The sequence below is a fragment of the Meles meles genome, chromosome 17 (assembly GCF_922984935.1).
Source record: "Meles meles chromosome 17, mMelMel3.1 paternal haplotype, whole genome shotgun sequence".
NCBI classification, from domain to species: Eukaryota; Metazoa; Chordata; class Mammalia; order Carnivora; family Mustelidae; genus Meles; species Meles meles.
The window spans coordinates 886,011-903,265 of NC_060082.1; the positions used below are offsets into that span (position 1 = coordinate 886,011).

A 17,255-nucleotide genomic window follows, 5' to 3' on the forward strand; every position below is an offset into this window, starting at 1 on the left:
GCACCTGCCTTTCCCACACAGGAAACCAGCCTTTTGGGGTTTTTCCTTTTAGGCAAACTGAGTTTGGAGTTGATTCACTGGATTTGCCTGCTTCCCTGTGCTATTTTGAAAGCCCGAGGCCTTTCAGGCTCTTTATATAAGCAACACCTTTCATCAGATGTTCTCGGCTGTTAGGGGAGATCCTGCTCAGACATTTTCTGACTAACCTGAAAAACTTTAATTCTCATGCAACTAGGAATTTTTTTAAATTAAAGGAGAGGAAGTGGAAAAGGCCTTTTGTGTTCTCTACTGTTCTCTCTCTGCGGGAGAAAAACTCCAGGGAAGGTTTTCATCATTTGAAAAATATATATATGCAGGAAAAAAGCAAAAAAAATTAAATATTTTCTTAAAATCCAGTAATTATTTATATATTATATGACATATATATGTTTTAATCCTGGAGCATATATTATGTACGTACACTATGACTATGGGGGTTTCCATGGAAACATCGCAAGCGCTGTAATACCTGATCAGGTTTCCCCAAGGACAAGCGCTGATTGCCAGGGAAGAAACGCGTGTCTGGGTTTGCAGGGACGGTTAACACAAAATCCCCAGTCAGTGAAGGTGCCATGTTGCTGCCGAAGAAAGGGAGGAAGCGGGGAAAGCAGAGGTGTTCAAACGGACCTCTGAACCCTCTGAACGAGGCCGGCGCGAACGTGGGCTGCCGGGAAAGTCTGATGACTCCACCGCCACGGAGACCGACGGCAGGTTGGGGTGCGCTCGCCAGCTGTGTCTTTCCAAGAAACCTTCCCCGTCGGAAAGTGCTGGGCCCTGGGTCCCACGGGGCTCTCGGCCTGGCAGAGTCAGCCCAAGGGCTCCCGCGGCACGCATGAGAGCCACGGGGACTTCTGAGCCTGAGGTTGGTTTGGGACTGCTGGGGACCAGGGTGACCACACACCCTCTCCCGTCCCCCACTCTCAGGGAACGAAAGTCAGTGGTGGCACTTGAGGAGGCGAGCCTGTTTCACGCGTAACAAGAATCCTTGACCTCTGGCCACAACACCACTGCGGATGGCCGTTTGTCACTGACCGTCCACGTGTGGGTGAGTCCCTGTCCCTCTCTGGTCCTCAGACTCCCCATCTGAAGTGCCGAAGGGTAGGTCAGTTGGTGCCTGTTTTCTCCCAGCTGTGGAGCCGTGTCCTCTAATGGGACTTCTCACGGACGCCCGGGGTGGGGAACAGATAAACTCAGAGCTGCTCCACGAAGGGGAGAGAGAAGCAGTGGGAGGCCAGCCGTTCACCAGCCTCTCCAGCCTAGCCTTCCGTGGTGGCCCCGTACGCCTCCGACAGCCTTTCTGTTGGAAATCCACGGGTGGGACCAGCTGGCCTCTGGTTGCTGGGAGGGATAAGGATGGGGCTGGATATCGAGGTGCCCTGGATCTAAGTCAAGAGAAGCTGATGCTCGGACATGACACGGACCCACACTGGTTCATTGGTCGGCTCATGTATTCACTCACTCACTCGGCATGGGTTGTCCCTGTTATGTGATGGCCTCCGTGACAAGCTCTAGGGATAGAGCGGGAACGAGTAGACGAGGCCTCTTTCCTTAGGGAGTTTACATTCCAGTGGAGACAAAACAGATAATAAACATGTAAACACTGAACTTCAGGGTGCCATGCCGGGTCTCAGGAGACTGAGAGAGGGCAGAGGCGATGAGAGCAGCAGACAGCAGGCGTCCCCAGCAGGCCGCCCAGGGCAGCTCCCTGAGGAGCACACCTGTGAAAGGTGAGCCTGCAAAGACACGCATCCCAGGCGGGGACAGTAGGTGCAAAGGCCCTGGGGCACGATGGGGCTGAGAGAGTTTGAGAGAGGAAAGAAAGAAGGCCAACATGAGAAATAAGCCAGGGCAGCATCGGATGGGGGCCCAGAAGCCACGGGGGATCTGTCTCTGGGGGCGGGAAGGCCTCCAGTCCCTGCCCGCCAGGCCCACCCCCGAACACAGACTGCCCATGGGTACGGTCGCCAGCCCAGGGGCCATAACAGAGCAACCACCCCAGGCGCTACACGCTGAGCGGCTCTGTCTGGCCCCACAGGCTGGAGGTCCCAGATCAGAGGGGAGCACAGCCACGCTCTGGCCAGTGCCCCTCCCCACACGCAGCTGAGGCCGAGGGGCCACTGTTCTCCCCGGCTCCTCTTCTGAGCCAGTCCCATTTGCTAAGCCACTCTTCAGCCCTCATTTAACCTTAATGACCCCCCGCAGACCCATCTCCAAACACAGTGGTACTGAGGGTTAGGGCTTTGGCACGGGGATCCGAGGGGACCCGGTGCAGCCCCTAGGGACGTTCCTGTGTGCTCACGCCACCCAGGAGCCCAACCGCAGGCTGCGACCGCTGAGTCCACACAGGCCGTCATTCACAGCCTCGCCGTCTCCTGTAAGGAAGCAGCAGGTGCCCGTCGAGCAGAGGAAGGAAGTTCACAGAGGCTGAACCTGCCCCCGGTCAGCTGCCCGCCTGCCAGGCAGAGCCCTCTAGGTTAGGGACCAGCCGGTTTGGGTTCTACCTTCTTCCTTGTAAAGAAAGTTCAAGGCCACTTCTTTCAGAAGAAACTTCCCTAAGCGCACGGTCAGTACACAAGAGGCCAGAGCCCTGCCGTGCTCTGGGAGCCACCCCCGCCCCGCGGGGGACTGGTCGGCCAGACCGGTCTCCTGCTGGGGAGCTAGGACAGGGGCTTGCATTCCCACAAGACACGCTCCTGTCCCCTTCCTTGACCGTGCTCAGCCCCTCCTGGGAGCAGATCGGATGGCGGCGGAGGCCCCAGTGGGAAGAGACCATCTTTGTTAGGAGCCCCTGCGCCTGCCACATGTTTGCTGATGCAGGGGATTTCTTTGAAATCCGAACACCTGCGGGGTTCGGAACAGACCTCCTCTAGGCTTACGTTACCTGCCCCGGAAGTGAACAGGAGAGCCGGGGGTTTGGGGTGTCAGGAGGAGAGGGTCAGCGGTGGCCGAGAGGCAGCGGGGACCGGGCGGGAGGACAGGCCCACTCAGGAGCAGCTGTCGCCGCCCGGGGCAGGAAGGGTCAGGGGTTCAGGTGGTTGGTCGTGCCTGTCCTGTGGGGAAGAACCCAGAGGTGACGGTGCCCACGGGGTCCCCACGTGCAGGACGGGCTGCGGCATTCAGCAGGAGCAGGAGTCTGGTACCCGAGGAGCTGCGGAGAGAGACACGGGAGTCCCCAAGAGTCCCCAGAGACCTTCGGAGAGACACAGGTACGTCCTTGTGGGGGGCGGGAGTTCGCCCGCCTCCACGTGAAGCAAGAACAAGGAGGCCCGTTCCCGGGTCAGAGCGGCCGCGGCCTGGGCCCGGCCACCATCACCACCACCGTCACTGCTACTAGAGCAGGTGATGGGAAAGGCCGAGCACTGCCCTTCTGGGAGGGCCTTTCGGTGGCTCCCCAGAGTGGTCAGGACCCAAGCCAACCTCCCAGGTGTACGTGGCACAGGGGACCTTCCCCACGTGGCCCCACGTGGCATCTCCTTCCAGCCAACCCTGGTCACTCATGATCGCAGAACTCGTGTCCCTCTGAGTTCCGTATGAGCAGTGCCCTCGGTCACCATCCTCCCCGGGGAGCTCCTCTCGCCCCTGAGGACCCAGATCAAAGTCTCTCCTTTCATAGGCAGAGTCAGGTGCCCTCCCTGGGACTCCCCCAGCCCCGTGCCCCAGGCCGCCACGGACGGGCTCAGAGAGCAGCCAGGAAGGCCCGGAGTGCTCACCCTAGCTGCGGGGTGTGTGGGGAGGGAGCGGCAGGGCGCTGGCCATCTCCATCCCCCGTCGCACCGGACACCATGTGCTACAACGTCCCTGCACTTGGACACTCCCTCATTTGGCCCTGAGCAGGGCTCGGGGATGGGTGTCGTCATTCCCACTATACAGATAGGGAAACTGAGGTGATGAAGCGACTTGTCCGAGCCACACACAGTTCACAAGGAGCAGATCTGGGCCCCACAGCGAGTGTGGACGACCCCAAGCCCTGTGTCCCACTCCGGGCCCTGCGAGGGGTCTCGGGGGGTGGCCCCCGGGGTTTGCCCACGCGGCCCAGGCAGCGGGTGCCTCTGGCAAGTCGGGGGGCGAGAAGGTTCCTGAGCACCTGCAGCGTCTGGGGTGAGAAGGACCGTTTTCCGCACGGGGGCTTCTGATCGTTTCCATTTGCTTTTGCCGCGGGAACCCGTCCCGTTGAGCGTGCGGAGCAGCGGTGCCCTCCCTGGGCTGCCCACCACGGGGCTGCCCACCACGGGCAGCGTGTTTGCGAAAAACAAGTCGCTTCTGGATCTTGCAGCAGCTGGGGGAGCTGAGGAACCAGGTCGGGACCAGGCGTTCGGGTGGTGGGAATTTCTGTCCCCAACTGACTGACGGGCCCGTCGGCTCGGGAACCGCTGGGCCCTCAGGGCGCTGTCCTGCCGGGCAGAGGGGGCGGCTGGGCTTGACCGAGTCCGTGTTGGCGCTCGCTGCGGCCTCCCATCTGCAGGCTGACGTCCAGACCGTGCAGCCAGCGAGGGGTGGAGACAGGGCTCCGCCCACCGTCCGGGCTCTCACCCGTTAAGAGAGGTGGTCCCCACCGGAGCCGCAGCATCGCAGGCCTGGCCCTGCTGCCTGGGTTCCCACCAGGCTCCTGGAGGACAGGAGGCCTCGGGGCGGGGCGGGGCGGGGCCACAAGGGCGCCCGGGCTCCAGAAACGGGGCATCCCAGTGACCGTGCAAACGGTGGCAGATTCTCTGAGTGGGACAGGTTAAGTCTTAGGACGATTCGTTGTGACTATTTAAAAAAAAGCCAAAAACATTTTAAGTGCTCACCGTTTCTATGATCGTCCGAGGCAGAATCGTCTCTCGCGATATGCGCACAAGGTAAAGAGTTGCCAACAACGACTGCTAATAATGAAAGGAAAGAAGAAGAAAGCCGGCGTGGGAACAGCGGAACACGCATCGGAGGGAAGCCGCTGGGCAAGTCGCGGGGCTCCGTGCGGGACTCGCGGCTGCTGGTTTTAAGAGCGGCCTGGACCTCGGGGTATCAGCGTCCAAAATACTCGTGATATAATACCGCCTGAGGAGTGAAAGCTGCCGTGTGGCGCGCATAGTGCGATTCCTCTTTTTTTAAAAAAGCAAACAGAGGGGCGCCTGGGTGCATCAGTCACTAAGCGTCTGCCTTCAGCTCAGGTCATGATCCCGGAGACCTGGGATCGGCCCCGCATCGGGCTCTCTGCTCCCCCCCACCCCCGCCTGCCTCTCTGCCTACTTGTGATCTCTGTCTGTCAAATAAATAAATAAAATCTTAAAAACAAAAAACGAACAGCACCGTGCAGAAGCCAAAGCCGTGCCTGTCCACGCACAAAGACACACACAGCAAGGCGGAGCGTGCCCTCGGGCCATCTGGCCCTCTCAGCAAGCCAAGGATGCTGAGACCAGGGCGGCGGCTGGTTACGTCGCTGTAACAGCGAGGGCTCGCTCGTGTGAAAACACACGCATGTTGCTTTTGTAGTCCTGGAAACCCCATGAAGTATGTTTTCTGAAGAACCGTCCCGGGGACGCTACCAGCGGAGCCCCACGGGGACGTTCCGTGGTCGCTGTTGGAGGGACACGGTTCTCCCGAGCCCTCCCCGTCATGTTCCACAGAGAGCTCTGAGGCCCAGGAGGCTAGGAACAAAGCCAGGATCCCCTCAACAGGCCGCCCCAGGCCAACGTCATCATCACCGGCCGTAGCTCCCCAGCCAAGCCTCCCGCAGAGAGGAATTCCACAAACACCCCCTCCAGGCTCGCGCTCGCGCACACTCACGGGCAGGGAAGGCCACGTTCGCCCACAGTCCCCCTGCCTGCCTGCCCCACGTGGCCAGAGGCCTGGGTTCCCAGGGGAGGAGGTGGCCTTGGTACCATCTCTCTCTGCCGTTCCTGCATCAGGAGGGAGGGGCGGGGACAGGCCAGAAGCCACAGTCACCAAGGTGGCCGCTGGGGTGAAGCCTCACTGGGGACTCGGCCACCACGTGCCAGGCACAGCACCAGACCCCATGGGTGCAGCGGGGACGAGGACGTCCATTCCTGCCCGGCTGGGAGCTGGGACATCTGCAGGCATAAGCAAGGACGAGGCTGTGAACGCGGCCAGCCGGGTGGCGAGCGGAGGGCGGCCACTGTCCGCGCGGCATGGACCCAGACCCCTGGGGCTCCTGCTCCTGGTCTCCCAGATAGAAGGCCGCGCCCCAGAACTCCTCCAGGCCATGGAGCCGTGCCCTCCCCACCTCGGAGGCGCCCTGTAGATGTCCGATTTCTCCACCCGAGCCTGCCGCCCCCGCTACACGCCCCTTCCCCAGCTGGCCCCCCGCGGCTGCCTGTGCGTGGCCGGAAGCCCTGGGGCAGGGGGGAGGATGGGCGAGATCCCCACCCGAGGGCTGAGGCGACCCGAGAGTCCTCAGGGCAATGCGAGAGCTGGGGACCCAGAGCTGGGGCTTGCGTGCTGGCTCCAGGCCGGACTTCAGGGTCCACCCATGCCCTTTCTGTCTGGGGGTCGGCGGGGAGACAGTAGCCGCGGTGTTCTCTAGACTGTGACAGGACTCTGCTGCTCCCTCTTCTCCAGCCCTTCCTCCCTCCGCCCACCTGCGGGGCTGACGGGGGCTCTGCTGGGTGTTACCCATGAAAAGGCCGTGGGGTCCCTGTTTGGAAACTCCCCTGGAGGTTCCCTGGGCTTGTTTGCATATGAAGGGTTCTGAGAAACCCTAAGGAAAGAAACCTGCCGGTCTCGGGGAGGTGGTTTTCTGCGGACTTCTGCGGACTCTGGTTTCTGTTTCAAGGCGCACTTGGAAGTGTGGGGTGCAGGGGTGTCTCCTGAGACCAGGGGCCCGTGCTTCCGTGGCCCCGGACAGCCGCGCACCCACGCCTCCCTCAGCAGGGGCACCCTGGAGCAGGGGCCAGGCTGCGGCAGCCCGGGGCGCTGGCTCCCGTCAGCAGCCACATCCCGGGTCTGTGGAGGAAATTCGGGAACAAACAGCCCGCCGCCCTCACCAGGTGGCAGGCACAGGTCTCACCTACAAGGACAGACTTCTTCAGTCCCGAAACACCCCGACGTGGGGCCGTATGATGATCGAATTTAAAGATGAGGAGGCAGAGGCAGGGCTTGCCCATGGTCACCCAAGGTCACGCAGCTGGGCAGGGAGGAGGCCAGCCCAGGCCTTGCCGTCTGGCTCCAGAGTCCATGTGCACCAGCCTTCCACGGCTGCCCTGACACGTCTGCACAAAACCCGTGACGTGAAACCACACGAGCTCTGCTCTCGTGGAGTCGGAGGCCAGACGTCTGACATCAGCCGCACTGGACGGAAGCCCAGGCCGTGGGCAGGGCTGGCTCCTGCTGGGCCCCGCGCCCTTTCCTGCCCCTCCCACCGCTGGCTTCCCTGCAAGTTCCCACACCTCGCGCTTCCTCTCCGACGCGCTTCCATAAGGACACGCATGACCACGGTGAGGGCCACCCGGAACACCCAGCATTACCACCGCGTCGAGATCTGAGCCGGACCACACCTGCTCAGTCCCTTTTGCCGTGGAAGGTGAGACTCGCCGAGTCCAGGGACCGTGCCGGGTACCTGGGGGCCGCATCCAGCCTGTCACGGCTTCTAACTCCCTCCTCCGTGAGCGCGATTCTTGAAGCCACCCCGGGGGCTGTGGCCATCCTACAGCCAGGATGGCTGAGTCTCTGGGCAGTCAGTGAGCTGCCAAAGGTCCCCTGGGGGGGAAGGGCGCAGCGAGGGCAGACGTGGAGAACTAGCCGTGCCCCTGCGGCCACCCCTGTGTCCCGCCCCTGCACCCCTGCACCCGCCCCCGCCCCTGCGCCCGCTGCTGGAGGGCTCGGGTGTGCGGTGCCCTGGGGGGTGGAAGCAGGAGCCGCTTGTTACCCTCTAGATGAGCCCTCTGGCCCCAAGAAAGCTCTGACCTGCCCTCCCGCGTGACGCGCCGGCGGCAGAGCCTCCCTGGGAGCTCAGAGGCACCGGGTGAAGGACGCTCCATCTGGAAAGCAGAATCTCGAGGGGTTTGCACCCCTGGGTTCCCTGAGCCCCAGTCTTAGTCACCGTCAGCGAAGGTGGAAACAGCCGCCCCACTGCCCGTTACCGATGGGTGACCGGAGCCGCACAGTGCAGCAGAGGTCACCACGGGACTATCACTCGGGCCTGAGGAGGGACCTTCGCTTTGCTGGGACAGGCACGAGCGTTGAGGACGTCACAGCGCCCGGAATAACCGGTCACCATCAGGACGAGCCCACGCGACGCAGGAGGCCCGCCGCGTTGCCAGCCCCGCAGAGACAGAGCAGGGGCGGCTGCAGGGCGGGGGCAGAAGGAACAGAGGGTCCCGGTTCGGCGGAAGGAGTTTCAGGCCCGCGCGGCGACGGGTTCTGGAGGCCGACGGCGGGAGCGTGCTGGGTACCCCCAGTGTGAGCCCTTCAAGCGGGCGACACGGTGGATGTCCTGTCGTGTGTTTTACTGCAACTTTAAAAAGAGTCCAGGCAGAGCGGGGTCACGTCTGTCCCTTCCTGTGGCGGGTGCGACAGGGGCTCCCCAGCTGTCTGCCCGTGACCTCTGGGGGGGGGCTGGCTCTTCCAGAAGCCCCGCCCTGCCGAGGAAGCAGCCATCCCCCGCTTCAAGACAGAAAGGAAGCGCTGGGCCCGGGGGAGGCGGCCAGACCGAGTAGTCGGCGGTGCTGGAGGGACACGGATGGCCCGTCCTTCCCGGGACTCTCCAGAGGCAGCAGACGCTCGGACCAGGAGTTCGCAAGGAATCTGAGAGCGAAGCCATGCCTCTCCCATGGCTTAAAGCGCATGGACTTGGGGCAGTTGTGTCCCCTGTTGCCAAACGAATGGTTACAAGCTACCTGAGGGTTTTTAAACTGCTCTGCTGTTGGCGGGGACCCAGCAGGAAGGACAGACCTACTCCAGGGGGGACTCGCATCCCTCCGGGCACCGTGCCAGCGCCTCGGAAAACCGCCAACCCGTCCAAGAGCTCCCCGTCCGTGAAAGCACCCTTCCGCGGGGCTGGGGCGGGGGGCGCAGGGGACAGGACCGCAAGGACGTCCAAGCGGCGGTGGAAGGACGGCGCGCGGGGCCCTGGGCCGCCTGAGGGGTCTGCAGGCAGAGGAGCGCACGTCCTGTCTCCACTGTGGGGATCCGGAAAGGGAGCTCCCCGATGTTGCTAACGGGGGTCCCTCTGCCAGGGGTCAGCCTTGCTTCTAGAGCCAAATCCTCCTCTCTTACCAGACGGTTGTGTGAGATGGCCTTTCGTCCAGCCATGGGAGGTGGGGGCTCTTCTGGAGCCCGTCTATAAACACAGGCGAACAATGGGAACCAGAATGTTCCGCAGGAAGCCGGCAGGACCTGCCCTCCCCACACAGAGCACCGAAGAGTTTCACTGGGATCCCGGCAAGCGTCCTTCCCAATTACAATCCCAGAACCACAATAACCAACAGACGCGCTTACTCAGGTGACACCCAGGAGAACGAGCTCTCTTTAAAAGGAAAGGAAATTTGCAGGTTCTGGAATAACCATCCTTTATTCCAGCTTAACTGGTCCCTAAGAGGCTCTCAGTGCAGCAAGAGGGATTCTGGCTCCGCAGATGGCCAAACCTTGCCGAGGGAGGGGAGGGAAGGACATTAGAGAAACTCCCCTCAGGGAAGTATGTTCTAAATAGAGTCCCGACCCCGACCCATCCATCTGGGAAAGAAAGTCCTTCCCAGTCTGTCCAGATGGAAGGACCTTTCCTCGCCTCTGATCCAGGTGAAGTTGTGAGGCGTTTCTGTCCCTGGAGATGTCGGCGGAACTACAAGGCTCGGTGCACAGTCCCTCCTGCGGCAGGTGTCCGGACAGGGCCTCACCTCCTGCGCCGCCAGCCGGGTCAAGGGCGGTTCCCCGAGCAGGGCCCTTGGCTCTGCCGAAGGAGCGGGAGGCCCCAACCCCAAACCACCCCACACAGGAACACGCTCAGCACGAGCACCCAGAAGCCGGCCTGCCCGTTCCAAAGGGGTACGGACCGCTCAGTCCAGGAGCTACAGTAAACCACGCGCCAAGCGAGGTGGCAGATGGGGACGGAGCTGCAAAAACCCCGGGCTTGTCGGGCTGGCAAGGGCCTCACTGTCTCCGCCCACAGCCCAGGCCCGCCTGGGTAACGGGGCACCTGCCCCGCGGCCAGAGGGCCAGACGCCTGCTCCTTACAGCGGGGGTGACATGGCCAAGTTCACACGCGGAGTGCGGGGGGGCCGTGGGGGCGTGGGACCCGAGAGGCAGCCAGGGAGGGCCGCAGCCGACAGACCCCATTTGAAGCGCACAAGCCACGGGAAAGGGTTCTCATTACTGATAGCTGCTAAACCCCACATTTTCAGTGAGTCCTGGACGATTCTTAAAATAAAGAAAGGAAGCATCGAATCGGTACTAAGTCTCATAACTTATTCAAGAGCTTGGGAACTATGACCCAAGCTGTTCGGGCTGGGGCACAGAGGACAACATTCCCTCATAAACTACCTGTAAGCTGGCCCAGAGCAGTGACTTCGCTGCCTCAGTCAGGGGCTGCCAGAGACCCCAGTGACCAGGCCAGCCTGCACCTGACCCCCAGCTCAGACCGGGGGAGGGGCCCGCCGCTGCCCGCCAAGGACATAGGGGAGGCCTTGTCCCTGGAGCGACAGACAGAGCCGCGGTTCTGCTCCAGGCTCTCTGTTGTGCGGAGGAGGACCTGTCATCTGTCTGCTGGGGCCTGCGGGCCCCCAGGGTCGGCCTCCCTCTCCACAGCGCCCCGTGGGTCACGGCCCCTCCCCACTCCCCACTTCAGCCGCACTGGCCTCCTTCAGGCCGGCGCGCTCTCCTTCCGAACACACGGCCTCCTCGCCTGCTGTTCCTCAGCTTACGACCGGTTAGTGGGTCCCTCCTGGGCTCCTGGTGGCCCTTGCCTGCCCTCACTTAGGTGACTGAGGCAGTCGCCCCCTTAGGTCACGTGTGTGTCTCGGGGACACTGTGGAGTCTGTGTGAAGGGCATCTGGCTGTGGCCGGGGCCTGTCTCCGTGGCCTGAGGACCCGTGCGGCTGTTGGTGGCAGAGGCTGGGACATCAGGGCACCTCCGCGATCTGGAGGCCCCGGTCCTCCCCGTGCAGGTCTCGTCCGCTGGACCGGCCTCTGAGAAGGATCCTGGCTGCCTCGGGCTGAGCACCTGACAGAAGCCCTTTCTGAACCACGAGAGCACGTAAGGGAGAGCGCAGCGGGGGCCGCTCCAGGGACAGCGACGCGGCCCTGCCCGTTGGCCGCACTGTACAGAGAAGGCTTCTTGGAGGCCGGGGCTCGGCGGTGGGACCTCCCCAGCCGACGTCGAAGGACCATGGGAGTGGTAGATAAGGCATGGCGGGCGGCGGGCTCAGGGATGCGGGAGCCTGGAAGGCCCCCCAGAACGCCCCGGAGACGACAGTCCCATGAACACGGAGTCAATTATCCCCGAGGTAGCTCTGGGGACTCTCCACCTGGACAGAGGAGGCTGGAACGGGAGCTGTAGGGGGCAGTGGTGGGGAGGGGTGGCCCCAGCCAAGGCCTGGAGGCAGGTGTGGGGAGCTGGCGGGGGTGGGGGGGCGCCGGCACGGGTGCGACGTCGGAGCCGGGGGGAGCGGACGCCTCGCTGCGGGACGGAGCGCGGCCGCTGAAGGTTCAGACAAGGACAGGCGTGTGTGTCTCTTGGATTCCTCGGCAGCACTGGAGGTGGGGTGAGGCCGCGAGGGAGGGCCAGGAGGCGGGGGGCCGGCCAGAGACTTCCCGAACAAGCCACGTGAGGCCCGGTGTGGGAGGTGACTGGGGGCCGTGAAGGCCGCGGCGAGAGGTGTCCTGTCCCCGGAGACACGCTCAGCAACACCAGACAGCGCCTAAACTCTCGAGAGCCCGCGGGTCTCCGCCTTGTATCTGAACTCTTGGCCCTTCCCCCCAGACCTGAACTCTGGTCTCCAGGACTCTTCACCGTCTGTCCATCTCCCCCCAGATACGGTCCGAGCGTCGTCCCTCCCCCGTGAGCGGGCAGGCTGAGGGCAGAGCTGGCCTCCTTCACGTCTCTGTCCTCCGCCTGCCGGCCCCGCGCCACACACTCGCGTGCACGGAGGTGCGTAGACAGAACTCCCACCAGAGTGGAAACCTGAGGGGTCTGCACGCCCGGCTTCGGTCCTTCTGTCCACAAAGGCTCACGGGAGCGGGGGACAAACTGGCGGTTTGGGAGACAGTCGTGTTTCAGGAACTGTCGTGTCCGTAAAGCGGTGGGTTCCGCAGGGGCTGAGGCTGGGCGCCGGGAGGGAGGGGGACACGGCCCTCGGGTCCGCGGATGCCACGCTGACCACCGGGCGTGCACCAGCTCCTGGCGCCCGTCAACGGTGGAGACGTGGGGCGGGACGTGGGGCGTGCGGAGGGCGGGCTGCGGCTCTGACTGTGGCTGGCTTTCGTGATGAACGAGCGTGCTTTTCGCATGAAGCCAGAGGAGCCCAAACAGTGACCGAACCGGGAAATGGCCACGGCCACTGGGAGCCGGGGTCCGGCGTGTCATCCCGCTGTGCATGGCCCCACGAGCCACTCTGCTTCCTGAGGAGCCCGGGGCAGCCCCGAGCAGCTGCTCTTCGGACGGGGCCACCCCCCGACCCCCGGGGCCAGTCCTGAGAGGAGGAAGGCAGGCCCTGGCATGCCCGCCTCACCCCTTCCCCGAGGACAGGAGGCAGAGACAGCTTCCCCGTGGGGTCTCTCAGTGCACCGATGGTCACCATGTGACCACGCACGCTGGGGCAGGGTCGTGCTGATTCCTGGGCACCGTCGAGGATGGGGATGGGGAGAAGCGGGACCCTGCAGACGGACCGAGCAGGGCGCCAGTCCAGCTCCTCTAGGAACCAGCTGCATGATCTGGGGACGTTAACGAGCCCCTCCGAGCCGCGATCTCCGGAGCAGCAGCACGGCCGGGCTCGGGAAAGGAGGTTCTCCGGGAAGCCCACTCTGAGGCCCCCCATTGCTGCCCAGTTCTGTCCACTGTCCTCGTGGGAATTTACAGTGGCTCACCTGACGTGCACGAGAGCCTGTCCCTGTCCCTCCCCTCAGGCCCGAAGCTCTGGGATCTGTCATGCTCACGACTGCAGTCCCAGTGCGCAGAAACGAGCAGCGCCCTTTAAATTTGTGCTGAGTGACCTGAACGGGGCAGAGTGCCCGGCTTGTGGCAGGTGCCGAGAGGATGGTGGTCAGTCCAACCCAGACACCCAGACACCCAGAGGCCCAGACACCTGGACACCCGATGCCTGGACACCCAGACACCTGGACATCTGGACGCCTGGACACCAGGAAACCAGGACACCCAGACGGCTGAGCATTTGGAGCAGAAACCCAAGTCTGGCCTGGAACAAGACTTTGTAACTCACAGTGTGGACTTGGGTGAGTGTCCTCCCCCAGAGACCTCAGTCTCCTCCGTTCAGTGAGGAGGATGGTCTGAAGACGGCCGCTGAGGCCCTCTCCAGGATTCTCTGGCTCCGCATGGACTCTGGGCCAGACAGGACCACGGGAAAAGGCCACCCCGGTACCGGAGCCCACATGCGACCCTCAGCTCCACAACCGCCGTGCCAGAGGCCCGAGCACCGCTGCGGGGGGAGGTGGCGTGTGAACAGCTAGCAGCCGCCCCCAGCCCCACTCCCCGGCCCACCCGCCTGGCCGCCAGGCATCAGACCTGGCAGAGTCTCACCAGCCTTGGACCTGACCCAGGAAGGAAGGGAGGAGCTGAGGAAGCGGGGAGGGAGGGAGGGAAGGAGGGAGGACGGGGAGGGAGGAAACAAGCCGGCAGGGACCTAGCTGGGGGGTGTCACTGTCCCCGTTCCCAGATGGGGGGCACTGGCGATCCCCAGAAGCAGCAAGCGACAGAGCAGGAACTAAGGCCGAGCCCTTGCCAGGATGCCTCCCCGGCTGCAGACGTGCTGGGCCAGACGCCAGACGCCTCCTGACTGACACTCAGGGTTCACTCCAAGTGAGAATCAAGGCACGAAGCCTCGGCTGGTCCCGGAGCCACCACTGTGGGAAGCGTTGTCCCCGCGAGGGAATGACAGCGTGGGGCGAGCTGCCACACCGCTGGGGGGACCGGCCTGCACACCGCCCGGCTGCCGGCAGCCCCAGCCTCCGGGCCCCCGTGAGGGAGGGGGAGGGGGCCATTGAGGGAGAAGGGGCAGAGCCTGAGGCACACCCTGGGGCCCCCTCCCCGCCCCCTCAACTCCCCCAGGCCGAGCAGACGGGGTGCTGAAGCCCGTGAGCAGCGGGGCCCGTGTCTCTGTCCCACTAGCTTACGGTCTCACACACACAGGGCACCGTGGACTCTGCCCGTGGTGGCAGGTGAGTCCCATCCAGTGGGAATGAAAGAGGCGAGGGCTCTCCAGTCTGAACTCTGTCAGTGGACGGCCTAGCCGGTTCTCTGAGACAGGGTCAAAGGCTCAAGGTCACTGCTCCTCACTGGGTGAGTGCCCAGTGGGGCCAGGCATTTGCCCCGTCCTGCTCAGGCCCTGATGTGGACAGTCCCTGTGGACCAGCCGGTCAGAGGCGGGACGGGCGAGCCCCCGGGGCCCCTCCAGAGCACCCAGGTGCCCTGGGGACAGGGAGCCCAGGGCTGACAGCAAGCCGCTCCCGACCTGCCTCAGGCAGCCGAGGGCAGGACCCTCGGGAAGGTCCCCAGAAACCCTGTGCGGCTGGGTTTGAACTGGCCCCGAGTGCTGGGGTATCCGGGGTCTGCACCCCAACCAGACGGTCGGCTGTGCTCTCACAGTGCGGGCCGTCTGCCCGGCTCACTCCGAAATAAGAGGAAAGCCGGTCTCTCCCGGTGGCCCTGGGCCGGCCCAGCAGACCAGGCCACAGCCCTGCCAGAGAAGCAGCAGTGAGCACCGCTTCCGTCCAGCCTCCGGCTCCCTGTGAGTCAGTGCCCCTCAGACCCCCACCGGGCCAGGCCCCCTGCCGATGCTGGCGCGCCGTGGTGGCCTCCCTGTCCTCACAGAGCCACGGCTCTACCCCAGGGCCCGGACAGGCGAGCCAGAGCTGGCTCAGGCCCTTTTCTGGCCCAAACCCTCCACTGGAGGCCAATGCTAAGGTTTGATGTGAGCTCACAGGGCGAGCTCGAGTCGGGCTTGGCACAACCGGCCAGGACGCCGGAGCCCCAGGGAAAGCCCTTCCCTGACCAGCGCGGACACCCCCTCCCGGGCATCAACTCTGGGGCTGGGCAGTGGGACAGGAGTCTCCCCGGGCCCAGGAAGCAGGAAATCCTTCCCTAGACGCCAGGCCTCCCCCAGAGACACTTGCTACACGGACTGTGTCCCCCAAGCTGGCGAGAGGACTCAGCCTCCTCTGCTGGAGACTCTGGGCGAACCCAGGATGAGGGGTGCAGGGAGACCCCCATGCACCCAGGGGTGGTCTCTCAGGTTTACGTGGAAAGCCCTGCTTCCTCCCTCACTGTCCCTGATGACAGAAAACCACTCCTCCTGGGAGAAAGGGAGCAGGGCCCTTTGTGTCCTGAAATGCACTTACCATCCCGAGACACGCCCCAGAGCCACTTTCCATTCTGTTCTCCCACGACATTACCATTACGGGCAATCTCTGTGCCGCCTCTGGGGGCCCATTCACGCGGGAAATAGATCAGTGAGAAAGCCGGGCCCGAGGGGCTCTGAAGGGCTCGGTCACTCCTCCCCTGGCCCAGCCGAAAGGACAGAGGACGCCTGCGCCCGCCCCTGAACACAGAGCTGACCAGAAACGTCCTTAACCAGGTAGCTATTTCCTGTCTTCTGTACGGAGAACAAAACCGCTGAGGGACATCTCTCACGCTTCACACAAAGGTCCCTTCCGTGACTTATTTTTAAGTGCACTTGCCTGCGAACGGCCGGAGCAGACACGGGCCGGGAGGGTGCCGGACGCACAGCTGCTCGCAGCCTGGGGGAGGGAAGCCCAGAGAACCCTCCCGCACTGCATGAGGAGGTGTGACCTAAGCCCTCCGCCCCAGGCAGCCTCCGCGGGGAGGGGCCCTCCCTCCAGAGCAGGGACGGGAGCAGAGCCCAGCCTTTGCCCTCTGCCCCTCGTGGCTTCCAGGACCGCACCTGCCCAGCCGCTCACGGGCACTGCTGGGACGAGCCGACAGCCTTGGCCGCGCTCCCATTACAGCCTGGGCCAGAGCCCGGCAGAGCGTCCCCGCATCCATCCTCCCCGCGTCCATCCTGGCCTCCCCGCGTCCATCCTGGCCTCCCGCGCCTCCCGCCTCCTGCGCCACCGAGTGCTCAGCCCGGCCTGGCCCGGCCGTGGCCCAGGGGTGGGGGCCTCGCTCTGGCTGGAGGCGAGCTCATAGTCACGGTGGGGGGGGAGGTAAGAGCCAGTCTGTGGTGAGTGGCCCCAGGGTCTACCATCCAGGCTTGGGGAAGGGGCTTCAGCTGGACATCACCGAAGCTATTTCCGGAAGACGGCCCGCGGCGGGCAAGTACCTACGCCCCAGCACAGGAGGCAACACAGCGCTTGGACGGTGACGAGAAAACGGGCTCCACCGACGGAAACCCTCCAGCCCGAACCGGGCCTCCGATTCGGCCTGAGGAAACCCGTTCTGCCGCGTGCCCACGGGCGGACTCCGGCTGCAGCCCCGCCGTCCCGCTGCTCCTGCTTCTGGCCGTCCCGCAGGTTGGGGGGAGGCGGCCTCCCTCCTGGGAGCGGCCCCGATGCCGGTCAGGAGAGCCCGCCCCTGTCTACGAGGGCCCTTCCTTTCAAACGTGGCAGGTGGGGAACCGCTAGGCTTGTCCGGGCCACGCCAGGGGCGCCTCACTGGGGGACGGAGCCCTGGGTCGCCCCACCTCGGCTCCAGCTGTGGGACTGGGCTTTGGTCTCGGGCGGGGCCCTGTGACCTTGTTCCGAAGTGCCCTGGGGCTCCGCTTCCCTGCACAGAGGCTCTGGCCAGAAGAGGGGACATCAGAGTGCACCTACAAGGCACAGTGGGGGGCCGCGGGGGGCCGGCAAACAGGCCCCGGACTTGCCAACGTGTGGCAAGAGGCCAGGTCAGGGTTGCAGGGGGACAGTCAGGCATCTGAACGTTTCTGACAGTGAGACCCCGGGAGCTGCAGGTCAGAAGCGACACCTGTCACTTTGGGAACAACCTGGCATCCTTACTGGCTCCCAGGATGGCCCTTGGAAGCACCCGCTTCTGCCCGTCCGCACACGGCGGATTTTCTTTAAGACCAGGAAACCTGCAGCCCCATCCAGCGTCCCCCCAC

General features: G+C 63.9%; 1 protein-coding gene across 3 annotated transcripts in view; it reads right to left on the reverse strand.

The window, feature by feature from the left end:
- The window catches only part of KCNN3 (potassium calcium-activated channel subfamily N member 3), a 124,359-nt gene that overhangs the window by 59,981 nt on the left and 47,123 nt on the right, over positions 1-17,255 (reverse strand). Inside the window, exon 1 of one of the 3 annotated variants that reach the window (XM_045982230.1) lies at positions 7,043-7,144. The exons of the other annotated variants lie outside the window; for them this stretch is intronic. The gene's annotated coding sequence lies outside the window, so the exon portion shown is untranslated. Of the gene's footprint in view, positions 1-7,042; positions 7,145-17,255 lie in introns of those variants that run through there. 3 annotated transcript variants of the gene reach the window in all.